Source organism: Pteropus medius, unplaced genomic scaffold, assembly GCF_902729225.1.
Source record: "Pteropus medius unplaced genomic scaffold, Ma_sr-lr_union100, whole genome shotgun sequence".
In the NCBI taxonomy this organism is placed as follows: domain Eukaryota; kingdom Metazoa; phylum Chordata; class Mammalia; order Chiroptera; family Pteropodidae; genus Pteropus; species Pteropus medius.
The window spans coordinates 15,427,432-15,450,756 of record NW_024354500.1 but is presented as its reverse complement, the minus strand read 5'-3'; the positions used below and the strand labels follow the sequence as shown (position 1 = coordinate 15,450,756).

The window sequence follows — 23,325 nt, the reverse complement described above, 5'->3', positions numbered from 1 at the left end:
TTTAAAAGGGCATTAATCTCATTCATGAGGGCTCCACCTTCACGAACTAATTACCTCCTAAAGATGCCACCTCTTAATACCATCTCCTTTGGCGTTGGGATTTCAGCATATGAATTTGGGGGGAACACATTGAAAATGCCAAATAAATTAATTATAAATTATTTGAAAAAGGCATTTATCATTCTCTGTGACTATGTCCCTTGTCTACCATTTATAAGCCATGTGTAAAAATGATAAAACTAAAACACTGCAACAGAAACAGAAACAAAACAAAAATAAAGATTCAAATTTATTAAAATAATTTTTAAAAGTTAAAAGGTATTTCTTTCTCTAGCTATGATAGATAATGGACTCTGGACTCACCTCCCCATCATAAAACTACAAAACTGAACAAACTATATGAAACAACTGATTTTAGACAGAAGTTAGCATAGAACTGTGATTTATGAATAAAGAGGAAAAAAGTGATTCACCTGCCTTTCTTCCCTGAGGCACAGTCTGGACTCCAGTACAGGAAAAAATCCTTAAGGAGAGCATGGTAGTCTCACTAAGTTTAGGGGACAGAAAAATATTAAAAGAAATAATGAGTAAAAAGTTTCGAATTTTGATGAAAACGAAGACTCACAGATTCAAGAAACTCAATGAATCCCAAGCAGAAAAACACAAAGAAAAACACACCAATGCATGTAATTAACTAATTTGTGAAAGCCAGTGGTAAATGGAAAATCTTAAAAGCAGCCAGAGAACAGATCCATTACACATGGAAAAATAAACTTTAAAATAACAGCAGACTTTTAATGAGAAAGTGTGTAAGATGGAACACCGTGGAGTAATGTCTATAAATAATGAGTATAAAAACTGTCCATCTAGATTCTATACTGTCCTCAGGAGAAACAACAGCTGCCGATACCTAGATTTTGGACTTCTAGTCTTTAGGACTGTGAGAATATAAATTTCTGTTGTTAAACCACCCAATCTGTAATATTTTGTTATAATAACCTTAGAAAACTAATACAATTAGTATTCATTCAGATTTTAACTTAAGTTAAAAAGAAGCAGATGGAAAATTTTATCTGACATTAATTTTGGAAAATCCCTTCCCTTTGCAAGAGAAATAATAAGGAGACCATTGGGAGCTATTGCAATAATCCAGACAAACAGTAATGATGCCATGGACTAAGATAGATCCCAGATATATTTAGAAGGTAGAGCAGAAAGTGTTTCCTGGGGTGTCAAAAAAAAAAGAGTAGTCAAATTTGACACTAAGGTTTCTGGCCAGAGCAAATGGTAGACATAAATTGTCATTCAGTGACATTAGAAGGCAATAGGAAGAAGTGGAGTGTGTGTTAGAGGAGGTATTATTTTTCAAATTAAGTTTGAGGAGATGTTTTTAAATATTCACTCAGAAATGACAAATAGGCATTGGATGAGCCCCACTGATATTCAAGGAAAAGATCAAGATTAGAGATAAATAAACTGGAGTCATTGGCATTCAAAGCATTGTAACATTAAGAGGTCAGGTAGATGAAAATAGTAGCTGGAAAGGTAGGAGACAAACAAGGAGAGTGCATGCCCTTATATCCAATAGAGATGAAAAATTTATAATTCAATGTGATACTCTAAAATCCAGAGTGAAAATTCCAATTAACATCATGTATTTCTGCTATAAAATCAATAGCTTTTAAAATCAGCTATCATAATAAACAAACTAACAAATAAATAAATAAATAAATAAATAAACAAATAAATAAACAAACAAATAAATAAATTCAGATATCAACTTCATCTTGCTAACAAATCATGCAATAAATTCTTGGATGGAGGATGTGTAAATTCAGGCTGATAGCGCCCCCATTTTTCTAGCAAATATATATAACATAAATTCAATATATGCGAAAGTCTTACTTAGCTGATAAATAACAATTTTTATGTGGCAAATACTCATTGAAAGGTATAAATATGACCTTACATCTAAAACTTGACTTTGATGATTTTTCCATATTTAATAATCATCAAATTAAATTGAAAACAAATTATCATTCAACACAATAAAAAGAACCCAATTCTGATATGCTCTGACTATATTTTAATAAGTACTATTTTCACTTTATAAATACTAAGATCTCTCTTTTTTTATTCAGGACTTTAAACCTATTATTTTCTTAGTAGCTAATAGTATTTTGTAATAGTATTTGAAAAAAATTATCAAATTAGTCAATGAACTTTAACTCAATCATCTGGTTTTACCAAAGGATGAGAAAATTATCTTTAATTTCCGTTAAAACTAAGCATATTGTAAAATAATAACAAAATCTCTCTACATGAAGTGAATATTAGACAACTTAACATGGTAATTAGTATTTATAACAAGACATCCCTCTCCAGGTTTCATTAAAAAGGACTATATGAGAATTAAGGGGGGGATTAATTTCGAAGATTCATTATTTCAAAGAAGAGCAGCCTTTGAGCAGCCCAAACTAATGACTAGTTAATATTACTCTTCTAGTTGTAGTCAGCAAATGGGTATAACTAAAAACTAAATTTGCCACTTCTTTTTATCAAGTTCTTCCTGAATGATTTGTGTTAAATACAGTTCTCTGAACATAATTAATTAACAAAAAGGAGACACTATTCTGAAAATTTGTCAACACATTCTATATTGCAATCCTGCAAACGCTACAGCAGGAGTTTGGATAAGAACACTGCATTCATGGTATGAATTATTGGAAAAGAGAATCTCTTCTCCAGGGGACAGTTTAAAATAGTGCACATTCTTCTGCTAAAAATGGAGAGTGAAACTCTAAAAGATTCTAGATGACATTTGAAGATTTTTTTCAACTTTATAATAATCTTCCAATAAGTTTTACCTTAGTCTCATATAAAAGATAGAGAATGTTATGTCATTCAATAGCTCATGGAAACTATAATTTCAGCACTTAAGCTTACATATGTACGATTATCTTCCAAAAATGCAATTAATCAAGCCACTTGTATAGGTAAATAATCCTTTCCAAGCATTTGCAGCTTCCCTTGACCTTTTCTTTTTTCCCATTTTTTTTCTTTTTTATTTTAGGTATAATTGATTTACAAAAAATCACACAGTGTTAACATATACAATTTGTGCTACCATAATCAAGGCGATATCCTTCACCTCCAACTTTCCTCGTGTCATTTTGTTTCTTTTGTTTTGGTAAGAACACTTAATATTACATCTATCTTCTGACAATTTAAGTGCACAATATCTTTCTTTTTTTTTTAACTATAGTCACTATGCTGTACAGCAGATCTCTGGAATTTACCCAGCTTGTATATACTGTAACTTTATACCAACTGAACAACAATTCCCCTAACCCTGTCCCCCAACCACCTCAACCATTGTTGTATTGCCTACTTCTATTAGTTTGACAATTTTAGATGGCTCATATAAGAGGGATAATGCAGTATCTGCCCTCTGTGACTGATTTAATTAACTTGCATAATGTCTTCCTGGTCCATTTATGTTATTATAAATTGTAAGATTTTCTTCTTTTTTAAGGCTGAATAAATTCCATTGCATGTATATATCACATTTTCTTTATCTACGCATCTGTCAGTGGACATTTGGGTTGTTTCCATATCTTGGCTATCGTAAACAGTACTGTTACGAACATGGGAGTGCAGATATCTCTTCAAGATCCTGATTTCAATTCTTTGGAGTATATACTCAGAGGTGGGAGTGCTAGATCACATGGTAGTTCTAGCTTTAATTTTTTGAAGAACCTCCACACTGTTCTCCATAGTGGCTATACTATTTTACATTTTCACAAACACTGCACAATTCCTCCATAACCTTATCAATGTTTGTCTTTTTCTTTTTCTTTTTCTTATTTTTTCTTTCTTTCTTTCTTTTTCTCTCTTTCTCTCTTTCTCTCTTTCTTTCTCACTTTCTTTCTCTCTCTCTCTCTCCCTCCCTCCCTCCCCCCCTTCCTTCTTTCCTTCCTTCCTTTCTTTTTCTTCTTCTTATTTTTTTTTGATAATAGCCATCTTAACAGGTGTGAGGTGATATTTCATTGCAGTTTTGATTTGCATTTTCCTGATGTTTAGTGGTGTTGAGAATGTTTTCAAATACCTGTTGGCTGTTTATATGTCTTCTTTGGAGAAATGTCCATTTGAGTATGTTTTTCATTTTTTAATCAAGTTATTTGTTTTTGTTTTTGCTATTGAGTTTTAGGCATTCCCTACACATTTTGGGATTGAACCCTTTATTAGATAGTTTACAAATATTTTATTCCATTCTATAGACTGCTTTTCCACATTGTTGATTATTTCTTTTGATGAGCAAAAGCTTTAAACTTGATGTAGTCCCTCTCATCTATTTTTGCTTTTGTTGCTTGTGCTTTTGGTGTCACATCCAAGAAATCATTGTCAAGACCAATATTAAGAAACTTTCTCTGTTTTCTTCTAGGAGTATTATGGTTTCAGGTCTTATATTTATATTTTTAATCCATTTTTGAGTTAATTTGCCCTTGACCTTCAGCTGGGACATCAAATAAAATTTCTCCTTTTGCCAGGGCAAACAAATTGGCATTTGCCAAAACACTGCAGAGTAGACAGATAGAATTTTTTTTCTTCATTCCCTACTTACTTTATTAACTAGTAAATATACAGTATTAAAACATATATAACAAGAAATTAAGTTATTTGTTTAATAACTTAAATAGTAAAATAAGGCCTTATCTTCAGAGTAGAGTTGGATCACAACCATGAAAGAGGCCAAGTAAATTTTCAAGCTATCAAGCCACAACACTCAGTTTCCAGGGTAAGAGAAATCTGATATTTTCTACTCGTGTTGGTCTCCCAACTGATTTAAAAACACAACATGTATACAAGACATGGAAAATGCTCCACAACTTTCTATGACAATTTAACCGATCTTTATCAAGGTTGTCAAATATTCTAAATTTAGGTTTTCTTATGCTTACTCCCATTAACTAAGAAATTATATTTATACATTCAACTAATCCCTGTATAAATTATGTTAAAAGTTAGTTATAAAATGTCATATAGAAATAGAAATTATAAATTTCATATAGTCTATTTATAATATACCTTGGAGGCAGTTCAGTTGCTTTCATCATGCTCTCTTGAACCATATTATCATTGAAATTTGGTAGAATGAAGGTTTAGATTTTGAATTAGAAAGTTTGTAACTTAAGCCAATAGGATATGTTTTTGTAAATATTTCTCTCATTCTAGCTGTTGAATTATTTTCATATTTTAGACACAATTTCATTTCTGTTTCAGATAAAACCATGCTTTCAAAGCTAATATCAGAAATTTAGTTGTAGTTATCATTATCTCACAAATCATATAATAGTTCTTATTGTTTGGGAGAGGTAGATTTATTTGTTCATTGGGTAGGAATTGACAGGGCTGCATTTGAAATCTTCTTATTATTTAAGGGAGAAGCTAGAAATAAAAATAAGCATCAAAATATTACCCATTGAATATGTCATAGATAATGCTTCAAAGAATATTCTCTTTGTACTGGATGATTGTGAAGGAACCAAAATGAAGGAAGCCTGAATGAGTGTCTCAGGAAAAGCATGCTAATAAGAAAAACAAAGAAGCAAATCAGCTGTAAAGAAAGTATAATGGCTAGATACAAACTCTGATCAATGTTTTGTGGTCATAGCAGAAATTCTTTTAATTCTAGCTGCTATAATCAGTATAAGGATAAATAGAGAAAAATATTCAATTTATAAACTAACAGGTTTTTTTTTTTTAGAGAGAAAAGGAAGGAAAGGAGAAAGAAAGGAAACTGAAGTTTTGGGGTATAGTTAATTATGAAAATCAAGGAGCATATCTGGGGCAGAGCTGGCATTTAGAAAGAGATCCTCACGTCCTTCTCTGTGTACAAGTCCCAGGACTGAGTAGGTGAGCTATGGAACCAATAGGACTAGAAATATGACATGGAGGATTGAAGGCAATAATAGGTCACTAGACTTAGATAAATCATCCTGTCTGTTGATTCGCAATCAATATCAAAATGAGAGGGAGCGTTTATATGATAGAATCCTTTTACTCTTAGTTCAGAAAACTGTTTTCTTTGCCCAAGGACAATTAAACAATATAACAAAGATGACAAACTAAATTATCATATAGCAGAAGACTTGAATAACCATATAGCAGAAGACTTTGGAAAATGAGGCTCACTAAGAAAGTTTTACAAAAAGGTAAATCTACAGGCTTTTAAAGAATACGTGGATTTATCAAGGAGATGATGCATTTAAAACAAACACTACACAAACAATCTCTGCCTTTTAAGCAAAAATGAAACCCCAAGTGACACACTGTCAGGGTCATTTAAAAAGAGTCCTCAAACAGAGCATTCTTTTCTTTTTTTTAATCACATGTATACGATATTTATTTATTTATTTATTTATTTATTTATTTATTTATTTATTTAAGTTATTTTTTGATGGTGACATTGGTTAATGAAATCCAGCAGGTTTCAGCTGTACATTTTAACAGTAAGGCATATATATATTTACATTGTGTGTTCATATCCCACAGTTAGATTTCCTTCTGTGACCACATATTTGATCACTTTTACCCCATCTACTTCCCCTCTCTTCCTCTCCCACTACCCTCTGGTAACCACTAGTCCATTGTCCATTCCACGAGTCTCTGTTTGTCCTGTTCATTTGCTGCTTTTAGGTTTATATCCCACATATAAGTGATATCGTGATTTTCAATTTTGTCTGTCTGGCTTATTTCGCTTAGTATGATTATCTTGAGGTCCATCCTTGTTGTTGCAAATGGCAGTGTTTCATCTCTTCTTATGGCTGAGTATTATTCCATTGTATATATGTACCAAAGCTTTTTAGCCAATCATCTATCATACTACACTTCAGTTGCTTCCATGTCCTGGCCAGCGTGGATAATGCTGCTAGGAATATTGGTGTGCAAATATCTTTTTAGATATGGGCTTTCAAGTCTTTGGGGATAAATACCCAGTAGAGGGATTGCTGGATCATATGGTAGATCAATTCTTAGTTTTTTGAGGAACCTCCATACTATTTTCCATAGTGGCTATACCAATTTGCAGTCCCACAAACAGTGTATGAGGGTTCCTTTTTCTCCATATCCTCTCCAACATTTGTTATTACTTGTCCTGTTGATTATAGTTATTCTAACAGGTGGGAGATGGTATCTCATTGTGGTTTTGATTCAACTCAATAACAATAAAAAAACAAGTGATCCAATCAAAAACTGGGCAGAGGACCTGAACAGACACTTCTCCCTAGAGGACATACAAATGACCAACAAATATATAAAAAGATGTTTAACAGCATCTGTCTAGCTTAAAACCATAGTAAATTTCATCTGTTTTGTATTTGTCGTCATTTCTGGGACCAAATTCTGGACTGTGGACTCTAATTTCAGAAGAGTTTGTTTGTTTGTTTGTTTGTTTGTTTGTTTGTTTGTTTTTGTTGTCTTAAAGTCTCCCCTGCTGGCTTTTTGCATCATAGCTTTCCTGTACAACTTTAGCTCTAGTTTCTTCATTTCTCGCCTCATTGGTTGCCTTGGCTGAGAACTATCAACTCTCAAGCCTAAGAAACCCCAACTTTAGTGGATCTGGTCCTCAGTCCCTGACAAAGGTAAGAGACAGATCGGAAATTTTAAAACAACATTTTTGAGAGAAAGTAATATGAGGGATACATGCATTTGGGAAGAAGAGAACTCAGTAAGAAATTCCATATTCACCTACTCAGCTAGTAATAGGGTGACCGTATAGCTTATCATCCAAACCAGAAGACTTCTGAGGGAAAAAAAAAAAAAAAGAGCACTAACTAGATAGGATGCCAAACAAGATATATAAATGGAAACTAGAAGGACAAACTGGGAACATATGGTAACCCTAGCTCTGAATGAATCTAAGACCACACCATTGATTCCAGAAACAAAAACCAAGGTAGAGGGATGGGACTGCAGAAAGTAACCCACTGTCATTGTCAAGGAGGCCAGGCATGTCCTTACATAGACTGTAATATAATTTTGGGCATTAAAACTTTTGGTCTTCAAATATTTGCAAGGGGGAAACACAACTGCCTAAAGGTTAGGGCTGGAGCTAAGAGAAATGTAATAAATTCCAATACGTAATCCAAGTCACTTGAGACACAGAGATCTTTGACACATGAATTGTCATAGATTATATGTTCTAAAAATACATTTTTAGAGCAGGATAACCATATCCCATATAAATCCATTATGTTTCATACAACAAAACATAAATGGAATTTGTTTTAGAAATTATAAAAGGCATTATTAAAAATGGAAAACTCTTGTGATATTTCAAAATTTCTCCTTCACTAGTTTTAAATTACTGATTAGCTCTGTCTACTGGCAAGACAGACAAATTATAATGTTTCCTGTAAACCAGATGTTGAAGTAATATAGAAAAATGGATATGTCAGTGATAATTCCTAAAGCTGCTGTAATGAGAGAAACTGGCTTCTCATGATTGAAGCTTTCTGCCATTACTGCCAATTCTATTATATCAGTAGGCTATTTTCAGTTTTCTTTTGACATTCAGCTTAATTTAAAAACTAGATTATAACACTCCTAAGAGAAACGCATTTAAAATTTCTCAAAATGGTTTTGTTTTTAAATTTTCTCCTAAAATAAACTTTATATTTAGTGAAAATTAATCTTCATGAAGATAAGCCATACGACATCATTGCCTTATTAAAGATATATGGAAGGTGGTGTTTCCTCTTATTCCTTGTCCCCATGAATATAATTTTAGTGTCACATCTAACTTAGAAAATTTTCCTTCCACCTGACAGGCTTATTTTACTTCTTACATTAAGAATTCTTTTTTGAGCATTGCCGTCTATGTCCCTGTCTTTATTTCCCCATATAATAACTGGAGTGAGAGATCAAGATTATTTAAGCAAACCTAAATAACTTGCAATCAAAGAATCCATGTTAAGCAGATGTTAGATATTTAATACTGAGCTACTTCAGCCCTGCATTTCAGCCTTTCTGACTACTGGATCATGTTTGAAGACAGATCACCTTTTTTTTTTTTTTTTTTAAATTTTTGAGAAAAATTCATTAAGGTATAATTTACACACAAAGAAGTCCATAGACCAAAGAAATCCATAGATCTTAACTGTTTAGTAGACTTAGAATCATCTTTAACCATTCTCTCTCTTTTATCTTTTATATTCAATGAGTCTCCAAGTCTCTTTGAAATATGTTTTCTTTCTGCCATTTCTTCTCCTCTATCACTCATATCTTCCTTGTTCCAAATCACATATCAGAAAGGTCTTATAAATTTAGACATCCTATTCTCATTCTTGATAAAGAATTAAATATTCTAAGACAGTTACTTGCCTATATATGGATTCTATTTGGGTTTCTGATTTATCAACATGCACTATGTTATAAATAATAGAAGAAGTAGTTCTTTGACTCATCTATTATTTGAGAAAAAAAAGAGGAAGGAAAAAGAGAGCAAGGTAGAGTGGGAAGGAGGAAGGAGTTAAAAAGAATAGCCTTACATATTCCATAATAATTTTGTCCCCATTTCTAGAGATCACAGGAGGTAGACTTCAGTCTAGAATACTCCTTGCTTGTTTATAATCTAAGATAGCCAGTAGAAAAAAAGTAGCACTGGAAATAATTCATTGAGCCACTATAACGGGGTCTGAAATAGTTCGTTTTGATCTTTTCTTCTATGTTTTCCAAGTGATTATATTTTGTCACATGGACTTCAGTGCTTGTAAAAGACATTTAATAACTATTCTAATGAGGCACTATTTATATAAGACTGTGGAAATCTTTCATACATGTATGATACCTTTCCTGAACACTTAAACTGTCTCATCTTACATTCATCAGTCAATGAATTCTTGTTAACCACCTACTTTTGGCAGTACACTATGTGAGCAGAGATGGATGATAACAACATGAATCTTAAGTCTAGTGAGAAACACGATAATAAGCATTTAAACATATAAGTAATTACATGAGTACAAACTTAGAAGAATGTTGAATATCAAATTACTAAGGGAAAATGGACAGAACTACTTTAAGGATGTACCATTTAAAGTTAGACTGCAGAGAAAAGAAGTCATGTGAGGTTTTGCAGGGAGAACAGTTCCAACAAAAAGAATAGCTTTGTGCTGCTCCTAAGGTAGGAAAGGGAATGTGTGATGAATTGAAATGAGGACATTTAAGCTTGATCACAGTGAGCAAGGAGGAGAGAGGAGATTATATGGGAGAGGTTGTCAGAGAGCTGTTATTCGGGGTCTGTAGTCACCCAGGTGGTATGGATATTGCTTGCAAAACAATGGGAAGCCACGGAAGACTTTTAGGCAGGAAGTGATATGATCTGATTTAGTTTTCATAAGAGCACTTAGACTGCTACTTGGGATATATATTGGAGAAAGAGAAAAGTGGGAAACCAGTTGAGAAGCTATCTGAATGTTCCTTATGAGAAGAGATAGTACCTACTCTTGCAGCAGTGAAGACAAAGAAAAATTACTAACACTGAGGTAGAATCAAGGAAAAATTTCTGGTGAGTGAATAACACAGTGAGTGACTGTGCTGATTCCTATGGTGTGTAATAGTGGAGTAGACCAGGGGAGGGGTATAGAAATCAGCTTGTCCTATAGTTTATGCTTTCTGTATTTTATTTAATCACTACTCCTTTAATGGCAAATTAGCTTACTAATTAAAAAAAAAAATGCTGCAAAAAATATTCTCAAATCTATGTCATTGTATACATTTGTTGGCCAGAGGAGAGAGTACAAATGGAGGGTCACATATCATATCTAAATACTTAAATGTATTAAACTAACAAGTTGTTAAATAAAATAAATTCTATCTTCCTCCTTTAACAAATATACACTCATAATGACCTGGGAGATCAATTTGAAATTTCCACTTCTCAGATGTCTTAGTTTCCATCTATTTGCCCTCCATCTGACCCAGTTCTCAGTCCACTTTGGGGACAGTCCTATCACACAATTTGCCTTGTGTTGTCACATGTGGACACTCCAGGCCTAACATTCACTCCACCTGCACTCTTCTGATAGACTCTCTTCTCTCAAATACCCTCCAGTTGGCCACTCCTTTAGCCTAGAGGTGCTGAGAGAGAACAAACTGGGCAGAAGATCCATTCAGAACCTGGAAGTGACTTGCATCATTTGGCAGAGAATTCTGAGTCCTGAGTATATGGAATGTGATCCAGGATGGGAGCAGGGGAATTGCAAGCTCCATGTTGGAATGACTTCTTGACCCCAACAACTATCCACCCCATAGGGAAAGAAAGGCAGGAATAACCCCTGGTAAGGACAGGGCCAGAAGCAGGGCCTCCTGTGATCTGAATTTAAGGTAGGTACTGATTGCATAGTCATGCATTCGTTTCTGTAAGATGGATCCCTAAAAAAAGAAATTGATGGATAAAAGGATATGATTATTTTTTTATTCAGAAAAAATCCTATCTGATGCACCAAGTATTGCTAGCTAGTTATATTCAACTGAAGACATAGGAGATAGCCTATTCCTTTCAACCTCACTAAAAATGATATTTTAAAAAATATTTTGCTGAACTGCTAGGTGAAAAAACAATCTCATCATGTGCATTCAATTATGAGCTTTACATTTACATTTATAATATATTTTTTTATGAATTATCTGTTCATATTTTTTGTCTTTCTTTGGAGAATTACTTTTATAGTTTAGTCAATAAGTTTTAATCTTTCACTTTATATTCCATTAATTTCAGAATTTATCTTTACTATGTCTATTCTCCAAAATTATTTTAGTTGTATTTTTGGTATGATTCTACTTAAGTTTTCGCTGATTTGTTTCAATCTTTGTTTTTCGATTAAAGCTTTTAAAGTCATATTTTAGTCTAAGCTTTAGCTATGGAAATTGATATTCATACAAATTATTCATATTTTCATTAATTTCTATGTAACTTAAATTTCTTCTATTTTCTGTTCATTTTTTATTCATGAATTTAATGTTAAAGGGATTAATCTTTTCTAATTTGTTAATTTTGTATTAACTGAATTATTATAAACAAAGACTATGGCTTGTAAAAGTCCTACTTTTTAACATTTATCATGAGCTTCCCAGACAAAAATGAGCTAAAGGAATTTATCAACACCATGCCAGTATTATAGGAAATGTTGGAGAGACTTCTTTAAGAAGAAAAAACATGTAACAAAAACATGAATAAAGAATGGTAAATAACTACATTACCATCAACAAATATCTCAAATGGAAAAGCATTAAGTGCTCCAACCAAAAGATAGGGTGGCTGAAAACAAGATAAGAAAACGAGACCCATACTTATGCTGCCTACAAGAGACTCACTTCACATTAAAAGACACACACATACTAAAAGGAGTGGATGGAAAAGATATTGCCTTGATGGACCTGGAGAGTATTGTGCTGAATGAAATGGGTCTGATAGAAAAAGACAAAGATCACATGATTTCACATACATGTGGAATCTAAAGAACAAAATAAACAATAACAACAAAAGCAGTAATAAACTCATATTTTAAGGGCTACTAGATGGGAGGGCAATGAGGGATGGGAAAATAAAGGCAAAAGGATTAAGAGGTATAAATGGATAGTTGCAGAATACACATGGAGATATAGAGTGTAGCATGGAGAAGATGGTTAATAATGTTGTAATAAATATGTAAGGGGGAAGAGGAGTACTAGATTTAGTGGGGTGACTGCTTTGCAAGTTATGTGGATCTCTGATCACTAGGCTATACCACTGAAACTAGTATTTACTGTATGCCGACTATAATTGAAAAAAACTCATTGAATTGTACAATGTAAATACAAGCAACTAATCGTCTATTTCAATAAAGCTGGGGAAAAGAAAAAAAATAACGATAGTAAAAAAAATAAAATAAAATTTATCATGATGTTTTTTGTGATACAGTTCTAATCAAATTTATTAAATATACTATTGACAAAAGAGCCAATGTAGACTATGAATAGGAAATGTATGTGTGAATGAAATACTAAGTGTGTATATAGCAGAAAAGTAAGTGTAGAAGGCTATTATTCCAAGGGAAAGCCACTGAGAATATAAAAATTGGGTCTGTGACAGAAAGATTAGCTTAAATGCATAAAAAAGGATAAGAACAAATAAGCAGAGATCAAAGCAGAATCTAAGATTTAGCATGTAAATCCAGTCAGGAAAGTGGCCTATAATCAGTAAACACAAACAAGCAGGGTTCTGGCATCGTGGAGATTGAGTTTAGGGACCAAGGGTTCTCATAATGAAAATATTCGATTTCAGAGACAGGGAGCCCAGCTACTAGAGAATATAAGTCAGCATAGCTTTCAAGCAGAAAGGCAGACTTGTTTCCAAGTTAGTAACTGGAAGCTTCTTATACTTTCCCCCATTTATAGCACAATTGTTCCTAGAAAAGGTAGCAGAAATAACAGAATCTTATTTTCAACTCCTTGTTTGAAACTATTTTAACATTTTACCCTTAAAAAGTATTATTTACTTCTATTGCAATCCTTTTAGTATGTTCTTTCCCTCATATGTGTAGCATAAGATTTGGTAGTGAACTTGTGTAACAGAACAACTGCTAATATTGAATGATACTTTTAAGCTATGAGAGAAAATAAAGACTAGAAAGTTATTCAATCGCCATAGCTAGGGAACACCCCTGAATGAAAACACCTAAAAAAGAGACTATATAGCAACCAAAAGTTCTAAAGTATAGAGCCTTACGTTCAGACAGATCTAAATTTCAATATCATTCTGCCATTTTAGGTGTTTTTCTCGACCCCGTGAATATCTGGTTAGTGGAAGGGGATTATCTGCTGTGGCACAGATGATAAAAACAGACTTCCTACTTCTCCTCTATGTATTATATTGAGAACTAATTAAATTGTGTTCCTATCGATGGTCTCTTTGTTCAATATATTAACCTCTACTTAAAGCAATGGAGCCTATAAACAGCTTTCAGTAGCTTAGTGGTCTTCAATCTGTTCAACATAATGCTGAAGAACCTAGAACAGGATCTTCTCGGCACTAATGGCATATTGTCTGGGACTGTCCTGTACCTTGTAGAATATTTAGCAGCATCTCTGGTTTCTACATTGGTGTCTAGGTAGTACTTCACCTCCATTTGTGACAATCAAAGATGTCTTCATCACATCTTCTCCACTTGTTATTACTTTTCCTGTTGATGATAGCCATTCTAACAGGTGAGACGGTATCTCATTGTGGTTTTGATTTACATTTCCCTAATAGCTAGTGAAGCTGAGCATCTTTTCATATGTCTGTTGGCCATTTTTATGCCTTCTTGGGAGAAGTGTCTGTTCAGGTCTTCTATATATTTTTTAATTGGATCATTGATTTTTTTGTTGTTATTGAGTTGTATGAGTTCTTTGTATATTTTGGATATTAAGCCCTTATCAGAGGCATTGTTTGCAAATTGGTATAAACACTATAGAAAACAGTATTGAGGGTCCTCAAAAAACTATGAATTGAATTACCATATGATCTAGAAATCCTTCTTCTGGGTATTTACTCAAAAAAACTGAAAACATTTATCCACAAAAACATATGTACCCTGATGTTTATGCAGGATTATTCACAGAGGTAGGGACATGGAAGCAACTGAAATATCCTATGATAGATGATTGGATAAAGAAGTAGTATACATATACAATGGAATATTACTCAGCTATAAGAAAAAATGAAATACTGCCCTTTGCAACAACATGAATGGATCTTGAGAGAATCATGCTAAACAAAATAAGACAGACAGAAAAAGCTGAAAACCACATGATAACACTCATATGTGGTATATAAACCTAAAAGCAACAAATGAACATGACAAATAGAGACTCATGGACATGAACAGTGGATTAGTGGTTACCAGAGGGAAGGCGGAAAGGGAAAAGTAGACAGGGGTAAAAGTGGTCAACTATTTGGTGATGGAAGAAAATCTAACTCTGGGTGGTGAACACACAATGTAAAATATATACGACATACTGTTCAAATATATACTTGAAACTTATTGGGTTTTGTTGATCAATGTCTCCTTAATAATTTTTAATAAAAATAAAAAGATGTCTTCAGACATTTTAAACTGTCTCCTGGGTGGTGCAAGAGCACCTGATGAGAACTACTGACTTAGATAACAGAAATGGCAATTCAATTTTCCTATACTGATAGAGAGGAATTAAGATATTGTACTATTGGGAAGTGGAGGTTTTTGAGATATATTTATCATTAGTTATATGCACCATAAGTCTCACTCAGAGAAGACATGTTCACTTATTTTTCTATATATTTTTAATATAGGAGACTGAAACATACCCTGAATTTAAGAAAGTACAATAAATAGCCAAAATAAGTTAATTCCTTCTAAAATAATCATAGGACATCCAGGAAATACAGTTTAATAAACTTAACCAAAACTTTAATTTCATGTGTTCACCTACTGAAGTTTATTGAATTTCATTTTAGCCTCAGAATTGGGGTGAAATATTCTGATGCTTCTTTTAAAAACTTGAGCTACCTTTGGATGTCATGTCACCATTTAGGAAAATGCTGCTTCTATCTTCTCACAATTCCTGTAATGGAAATAATGAAAGATCCATTGTGGCTTCAAGGGAAGACACTTGTCTGCAATGAATACACATCTTGAAGGAATTTAGGTAGGAAATATGGCCAAGCCAATCCATTAATGATTCCAACTAACCTTTCCTCTGTGCTGGACACTGCAGTTAATTGGGGTGCAAACGTCAATGAGAACACACCAATTGTAACTCATTGATGTTGAAAATTCAGCTAAAGCTGATGGAATTTTAATAATAAACAAGCAAATTGTACTATAATTTGGTATTTTAGCCAGCAAATAAATTAATAAAATTATTTTATTAATTTATTTGCTGGCTCTAATAAGTAAAACAGGTTTTTAAATACTGGAATTGGCTCAGAAACTCCAAGAGGGAATCCTTTTTTCGGACAAAATTACATTGGGCAATAGAACTGAGAGGCTCAAAGAAGCATAAACAACAACAGTAGTGGGTTAGTGGTATCAATATCGCATGCTTATGATTTTGTACACAAAACTTCTTCTCTTAGGAGATGATTCAATAAACAATCTTTCAGGCAAGATAAACTCTTCTCTGACTTGTTTTTATAATGCATTTTAATCTTTAGATAAATAGTTCCTCCCTATATATATATTTAGGTTGTTATTTTAATTCAGAAGCTTCAGTAAATGATCACAGCATGTCTATTATCTCTCACAATGTCAATGTCATGTCCGATGTGAGAATGGATTGAACAAGCTGAAGAGCAGATATGTCAGAAGAAGTCATTGCTAACTTAAGAACTGCTTTCTGGATTTATCATAATCTGACAACTAATGGGTAGCTTTGACTGATGTTTTTAATGTCAACTGTGGATAGCTGAATGGTAATAGTAAGTTAACTGTAAATATATTGTTTTATTACCTCTGGAAAGAACACACCATATTCTTAAATATAAACTGTAGTCAAAATAAAATTTTCTGATTTATTTCTTAATAACGCATTTCTCTTTTGAAAGATCTCAGTTTCTTGAGATAATACAAAGATCTCAAATGCATGATACGATTGCTGATATATTTTAGGAAAGAAAGTAAAAAGAGAAAATGTTAAAAAGTATATCAGGACAAAGAAAAACGTATCAGCATTAAATCTAAGTGAAATAGGAGAATTAAAAAGGTTTATATGAAATCAATATAAAATCCAACTGGTTTTTTTCTACCAATGGATAAGGATACATCTGTGACTTTTATTATGCATAATCATAGTTCAGAAAATGTCTGTACAACTATCTCAACTGTGGTATTTCATAGGTAATTTCTAAAATCAGGAGAGTAGATTCATATCATGAAAAGTGAGAGATTAGGAAGAGACAGATAGAAACAGAATAAAACTGGGTAAATTAAATTCTAAAGAATAGGACATCATAATACTCTGTTAAACACATTTTATTCTACTAAAAAAATAGAACTTGACCAGATTATAGAGTGATAATATTTCCATAATCCTCCAAATAGAATAGAAAATAGAATTTCTCAATTAAACTTTAAGTCATCAAGCATTTACAAATCATAAGAAATTTCTTAAATAAAATATCAGAAACTTCATTTCCAGTAAAAACAGACTAGGCCATTCAAATTAACCCTATCAAGGAAAACAATAACAAAAGTAGATAAAATGTTTTTAGTGTTAAATCACAACAATATTAAAGAGCTGAAAAGTTAGGTAAACAATTCGAATTAATTAAAGAGGTTTTTACATATTTTTAAGTTTTCATTTGAAGAGCTTAAAAGTTCAGTAAACTATTAGAATTGATTGGAGCATATAGCAAGTTTACTATATACAAAATAAATATCAAAATCAATTATATTTCTGCATAACAATAACAAATAGAAAAAATATTAAAAAGATATTTTTAATTGCATAAAAAAATTAAAGTTCATACAAGTAAACTTAACCAATATGTGTAACACCTCTACAGGAAAAATTTAAAAACTCTTTTGAGAAATAACAAACAGAGAACATTACATTCATCATTTGAAAGATTTAATACTATAGGGCTCAATTCTATCCAAATGAATGTATAGCATCAAAGAAATATCGATCAAAATTTCAAGTCTTTGAACACACTGTAGAACAATGATGGCACAGCAGAGAAGTGTATAAGGAATTGTCTCCTCAATAAATGGTAATGGATACTGGGAATTCACATGAATGCCTGATAGTGTCCATTGTGAGTTTCTTCCAATGAGAAGCACTAGATGAAAATTAGAAAACAGGAAGAGAGTAGACTATATCTTTTCTTCTCTCATGCATCTCCTGAAAAATGACATCAATGTAATGGCAGGAGATTGAAGGTGATTGTCAGCTGCTGCAGGTCTCAGCAGCATCAGAAGGAGGGTGAACTCCTAGTGTCTTGCTCAATTCCAACATCAGCAGTAGCAGCAATAACCTTCACTGGCTCTATTGATTATGAACTATAGACTTCTACCTAGGGATATTAGGCAGCTTCCTGTTCTCTGGGTAAAAATTCCTTCTCACTTTTGCTTCTCTAGAGACCTCCTCTGTTTTCTTTTTGCTCCTTCAGTCCTTCTAACAGTTTTCTAATAGATTCTCTAATTAAATGCTTTATTGAAGTACCTGGAGTGATTTCTATTTTCCAGAATGGTTACTGACAATATTCTACAACTAAAACAAATCTTAATTATAGGTATATTAATTTCCTAAATGTAAAAGGCAAACCTATAAACCTTTTAGAATATGATATAGAATTTTTTTTTAATTACCTCAGGGAGGGAAGACATTTTCAGACAAGACAGAAAGAGCATTAAACATAAAGGGAAAACTGATAAATTCTACATTGATTAAATCAGAATGTACATTTATCAAAAGACAGCAAAAAGAAGCTAAAAAGTGGAGTAAGAAAACTCATAAGAAAAAGTTAGCATTCAGCATATATAAAGAACTTCTATGCTTCTACAAATCAATATGAAAAAACAGAAATCCAATAGAAAAATGGCAATTTAAATGGCATTTTATATTCACAAAAAGGAAATCCAAATGATAAACAAACATACAAATAAATAGTCATTGGCAGTTTGTTTTCTTAAATTTATTGGTGTAATGTTGGTTAATAACATTATGTGAGTTTCAGGTGTACAATTCTATATCAGCTGTACAGTGTCTTGTGGGCTCACCACCCAAAGTCTAGTCTCCTTCTGTAACCATATATTTGACCCCCTTTACCCTCTTCATCTTCCTCCAAACATCCTTCTTCTCTGGTAACCATTATACTATGATCAGTGTCTATGAATTTGTTTTGTTTATTTGTTGCTTCCTGTTTTATATCTCACATATTAGTGAAATCATAGGGTTTTTGTCCTTTTTTGTATGACTTATTTCACTTAACATGATACTCTCAAGATCCATCCACCTTGTCACAAATAGAAATATTTTATCATTTTTTATTGTTGAGTAATATTTCATTGCATATATGTACCAATCTTCTTTATCAATCATCTGTTGTAGGACACTTAAGTTGTCTCCATGTCTTGGCTGTTGTGAATAATGCTGTAATGAACAAAGGGCTACATATATTTTTAAAAATAGGTGTTTTCAAATTTTTCAGGTAGATATCCAGAAAAGAGATTGCCAGGTCACATAGTAGCTCTATTCTTAATTTTTGAGAAAACTCCATAGTCTTTTCCATATTGGCTATACCCATTTACATTTCCACCAGAAATGTAAGAGAGTTCCCTTTTCTCCACACACTATTTTTTATCTTAATAATAGCCATTCTAACAGGTATGAGGTGAAATCACAGTGTAATTTTTTAAATTTTTTCTTTATTGTTTTATTTGTTTTATTTTTAACATTTTATTTTTTTTATTTTCCCTCTCCCTCATCCTCCCTCCTATCTGGAAACCACTAGTCCACTGTCCATGTCCATGAGTCTCTGTTTGTTTGTCCTGTTCATTTGTTGCTCTTAAATTTATATCCCACATATAACTAATATAATGTGATTTTCAACCTTTTCTGTCTGGCTTATTTCACTTAGTATGATTATTTCAAGATCCATCTATGTTGCTGCAAATGGTAGTATTTCATCTCTTCTTATGGCTGAGTAATATTCCATTGTATGTAGGTACCACAGCTTCTTTAGCCAATCATCTATTGTAGGATGCTTCGATTGCTTTCATATTCTGGCCACTGTGAATAACACCGCTATGAACATGGGTGTGCAAATATCTTTTCGGATGTGGGTTTTCAAGTCTTTGGGGTAAATACTCAGTAGAGGGATTGTTGAATCATATGGTAGATCAATTCTTAGTTTTTTGAGGAATCTCCATATTGCAATCCCACCAGCAGTGGATGAGGGTTCCTATTTTTCCACATCCTCTTCAACATTTGTTGTTACTTGTCCTGTTGATTATAGCCATTCTAACAGGTGTGAGATGGTATCTCATTGTGGTTTTGATTTGCATTTCTCTAATAGCTAGCGATGTTGGGTATCTTTTCATATATTGTTGGCCATTTTTATATCCCCTAGGGAGAAGTGTCTGTTCAGGTCCTCTGCTCATTTTTTTATTGGATGAATTGTTTTTTTGTTGTTATTGAGTCGTATGAGTTCTTTGTATATATTTACAAGCAATTAGGCCCCAATAAGGGGGCCTAATTCCGATGGTTGTCTCTTTACCTTGTTGATGGTTTCTTTGGCTGAGGAGAAGCTTTTTAGTTTGATGTAGTCTCATTCATTTATTTTTGCTTTTACTTCCCTTGCCTTTGAGGTCAAATTCATAAAATCCTCTTTAAGTCTAAGTTCCTCGAGTTTCATTCCTATCTTTTCTTCTATGCATTTTATTGTTTCAGGTTTTCTATTCAGGTCCTTAATCCATTTTGACTTAATTTTGGTGTGTGGTGATAGACAACAGTCTAGTTTCATTCTTTTGAGGTGGCTTTCCAATTTTCCCAGCACAACTTATTGAAGAGGCTTTCCTTTCTCCACTGTATATTTTTGGCTTGTTTTGTTGAAAATTATTTGCCCGTGTAAAAATGGATTTACTCCTGGACTCTTGATTCTGTTCTACTGATCCATGTGTCTATTTTTCTGCCAATACCATGCCGTTTTGATTATTGTCACTTTGTAGTATAATTTGAAGTCAGGCAGAGTGATTACTCCAGCCTCATTCTTTTTTCACAGAATGGCTTTGGCAATTTGAGATCTTTTGTGCTTCCATACAAATCTGATTTTTTTGTTCTATTTCTCTCTGTGACCCTGGAATGAAGCCCACTTGATTGTTGTGTATAATCTTTTTAATATGTTGCTGTATTCGGTTCACTAGTATCTTATTTAGGATTTTTGTGTCTGTGTTCATGAGAGACATTGGTCTGTAGTTTTCTTTTTTTGTGTGTTATCTTTACCAGGTTTTGGTATCAGGATAATACTGGCCTCATAAAATGAGTTGAGAAATATTGCCTTCGTTTTGATTTTTTTGGAAGAGTTTGAGGAGAATAGGTATTAAATCTTCCTTGAATGTTTGGTAGAATTCACTGGTGAAGCCATCTGGTCCTGGATTTTTACTTTTTGGTAGGTTTTGGATGATTGTTTCAATTTCCATACTGCTGATTGGTCTATTTAGATTTTCCAGTTCTTGATTCAGTCTAGGAAGGTTGTGTTTTTCCAAGTACTGGTCCATTTCTTCTAGGTTATTGAATTTGGTGCTATGTACTTTTTCATAGTGTTCTTGTAGGATCCTTTGTATCTCTGCAGTGTCTGTTGTAATTTCCCCTCTTTCATCCCTGATTTTGTTTATTTGTGTCTTTTCTCTTTTTTCTTTAGTGAGTCTAGCCAAGGGTTTGTCAATTTTATTAACCTTCTCAAAGAACCAGCTCTTTTTTGTATTTATTTATTTATTTATTTATTCATTCATTCATTCATTCATTCATTTATATATTTTGTTTTCAATTTCATTTATTTCTGCTCTAATTTTAATGATTTCTTTCCTTCTGCTGACTTTAGGCCTCTTCCTTTTCTGGTTTTTTAAGATGAAGCATTATGTTGTTTATTTGGGCTTGTTCTTATTTTTGGAGGTAAGATTAATTTCTTAATTGCTAATTTTAATATTGTTTTTACCTTTCAGTTTTACAAAAGTAGAATTATTATTATGATTATTTTTCTTCTCAAATAGACTTTCTTCTTTTTTAAGGTAAACTGTCCTTTAAATTAACTTATAGGTTCTTGAAACAAACAGCATATGTGCTATGTTCTGATGTTCTTCACTGCAGGCTAGACTGGTAAATAGCGTAGCACTTTGGGTAAATTTGTTAAATTTTGTGAGCTGAGACTCCTTATTTGTAAGACAGAATTCATAGTATTAACCTCCTAGCATTTCTATAAGGGTTAAATTATTCAATGACATGTAGTAAGGGTACATGACATAGATATTTTAGAGAAAAAAATTAACCATGCCACTTTCTGCCCTCTTCACCATTGCTTTAAATGTGATATGACAGTGACAGAAAGCAAATGGCAGCAAAGCAGTTACACATTGTACAAGCTTGTAGCCCACTAATGTTTCAAAGTAAAATCATTATTTTTTTTCTTAGATTATTATGTGAAATCTTTGGATTCCTTCTTGCTCTCTCTGCTTTGACCAGAAAGTCCCCAAAAGATTATTGCGATTGACCACAGCATGAAGAAATACTTATTGGAACTCAACTTTTTCCATGAGTACTTAGCACAGACCATTATTTTAGTGCTCTAGGCATACAAAATAATGATATACTCTATCCTTAAAAAATTTACTGTTTAATTCTGGGCTATTCACAGGTTGCTTTACTCTGATGGGAGTCAGGATTTTGTGGTAATTGAGGCAAAACTTTACTCTAGCATGATTGTGAAGACACAGTACAAGTGAAATTAGCAACACTTTGTTCAGATACATTTACTCTGATGTATTATGAGTGATTCAATTTAATTGAAAATCACCACCAGACATTGTTATTAAATAAAGTTATGAAATGATTTGCTATAGCAGCAGTGACTTATAGGTCTTGTGTGCAACATAAAATTTTAATGAAATGGGTATTGAAAGATTATCATTATAGTATATCATGCAGTCTATGATTAAAACATTAAATTATTTTTACATAATTAACCAAAATAAGTGCTAGGTCTGGGATTTAAAATGACAATCAAAGAAAGCAAATGAGCTTGAATTTTACTAACAACATATTATAACGTAAAATAAACAAATATGTCTGATAATTACTATGTATTATACACCATTAAAATATTAATTTTTTTGTCAAAGAAGCTGAAAATAAGGTAGCTATGTAGAAATAGGCCATGGTTTTTCTTTACTATAGACTCTGAGATTCTCGAAGATTTGATATCTATAAGAGATCTCAAGAATATATTTTGAGACATATTAGGCCAATGCAGTAGACTTCTCAACATTCATACCAATCCAACTGGTTAGTCTCTAACCTTTGTCAGCTCATCCTTCTGGCCAGCAGTTTCTTTATTTATGGGAGCAACTTGGCTCCACTAGAATGTAAGCTAAATGAGGGCAGCATTTTTTACTGTTTTGTGCACTGATGTACACTTCTATGACTTAGAAGAATAACAGGCCTAAAGTAGATACTTGATAAATAATTGTTGAAGAAAGAATGAGAGACAAAGAAAGAAAAAAAGAAAGAGAAAATGGGAAGATAGAAGGAGGAAAGAAGGGAGGG

The 23,325-nt window shown here is 32.7% G+C and overlaps 1 long non-coding RNA gene across 1 annotated transcript in view; it reads right to left on the bottom strand.

Annotated features, from left to right (window-relative positions):
• Positions 1-474: 474 nt before the first annotated feature.
• LOC120594788 (uncharacterized) overlaps positions 475-23,325 on the bottom strand; it is a 256,575-nt gene continuing 233,724 nt past the window's right edge. The window contains exon 5 of the long non-coding RNA XR_005650692.1: positions 475-547. This is a non-coding gene — a long non-coding RNA (uncharacterized LOC120594788). The remainder of the gene's footprint in view (positions 548-23,325) is intronic.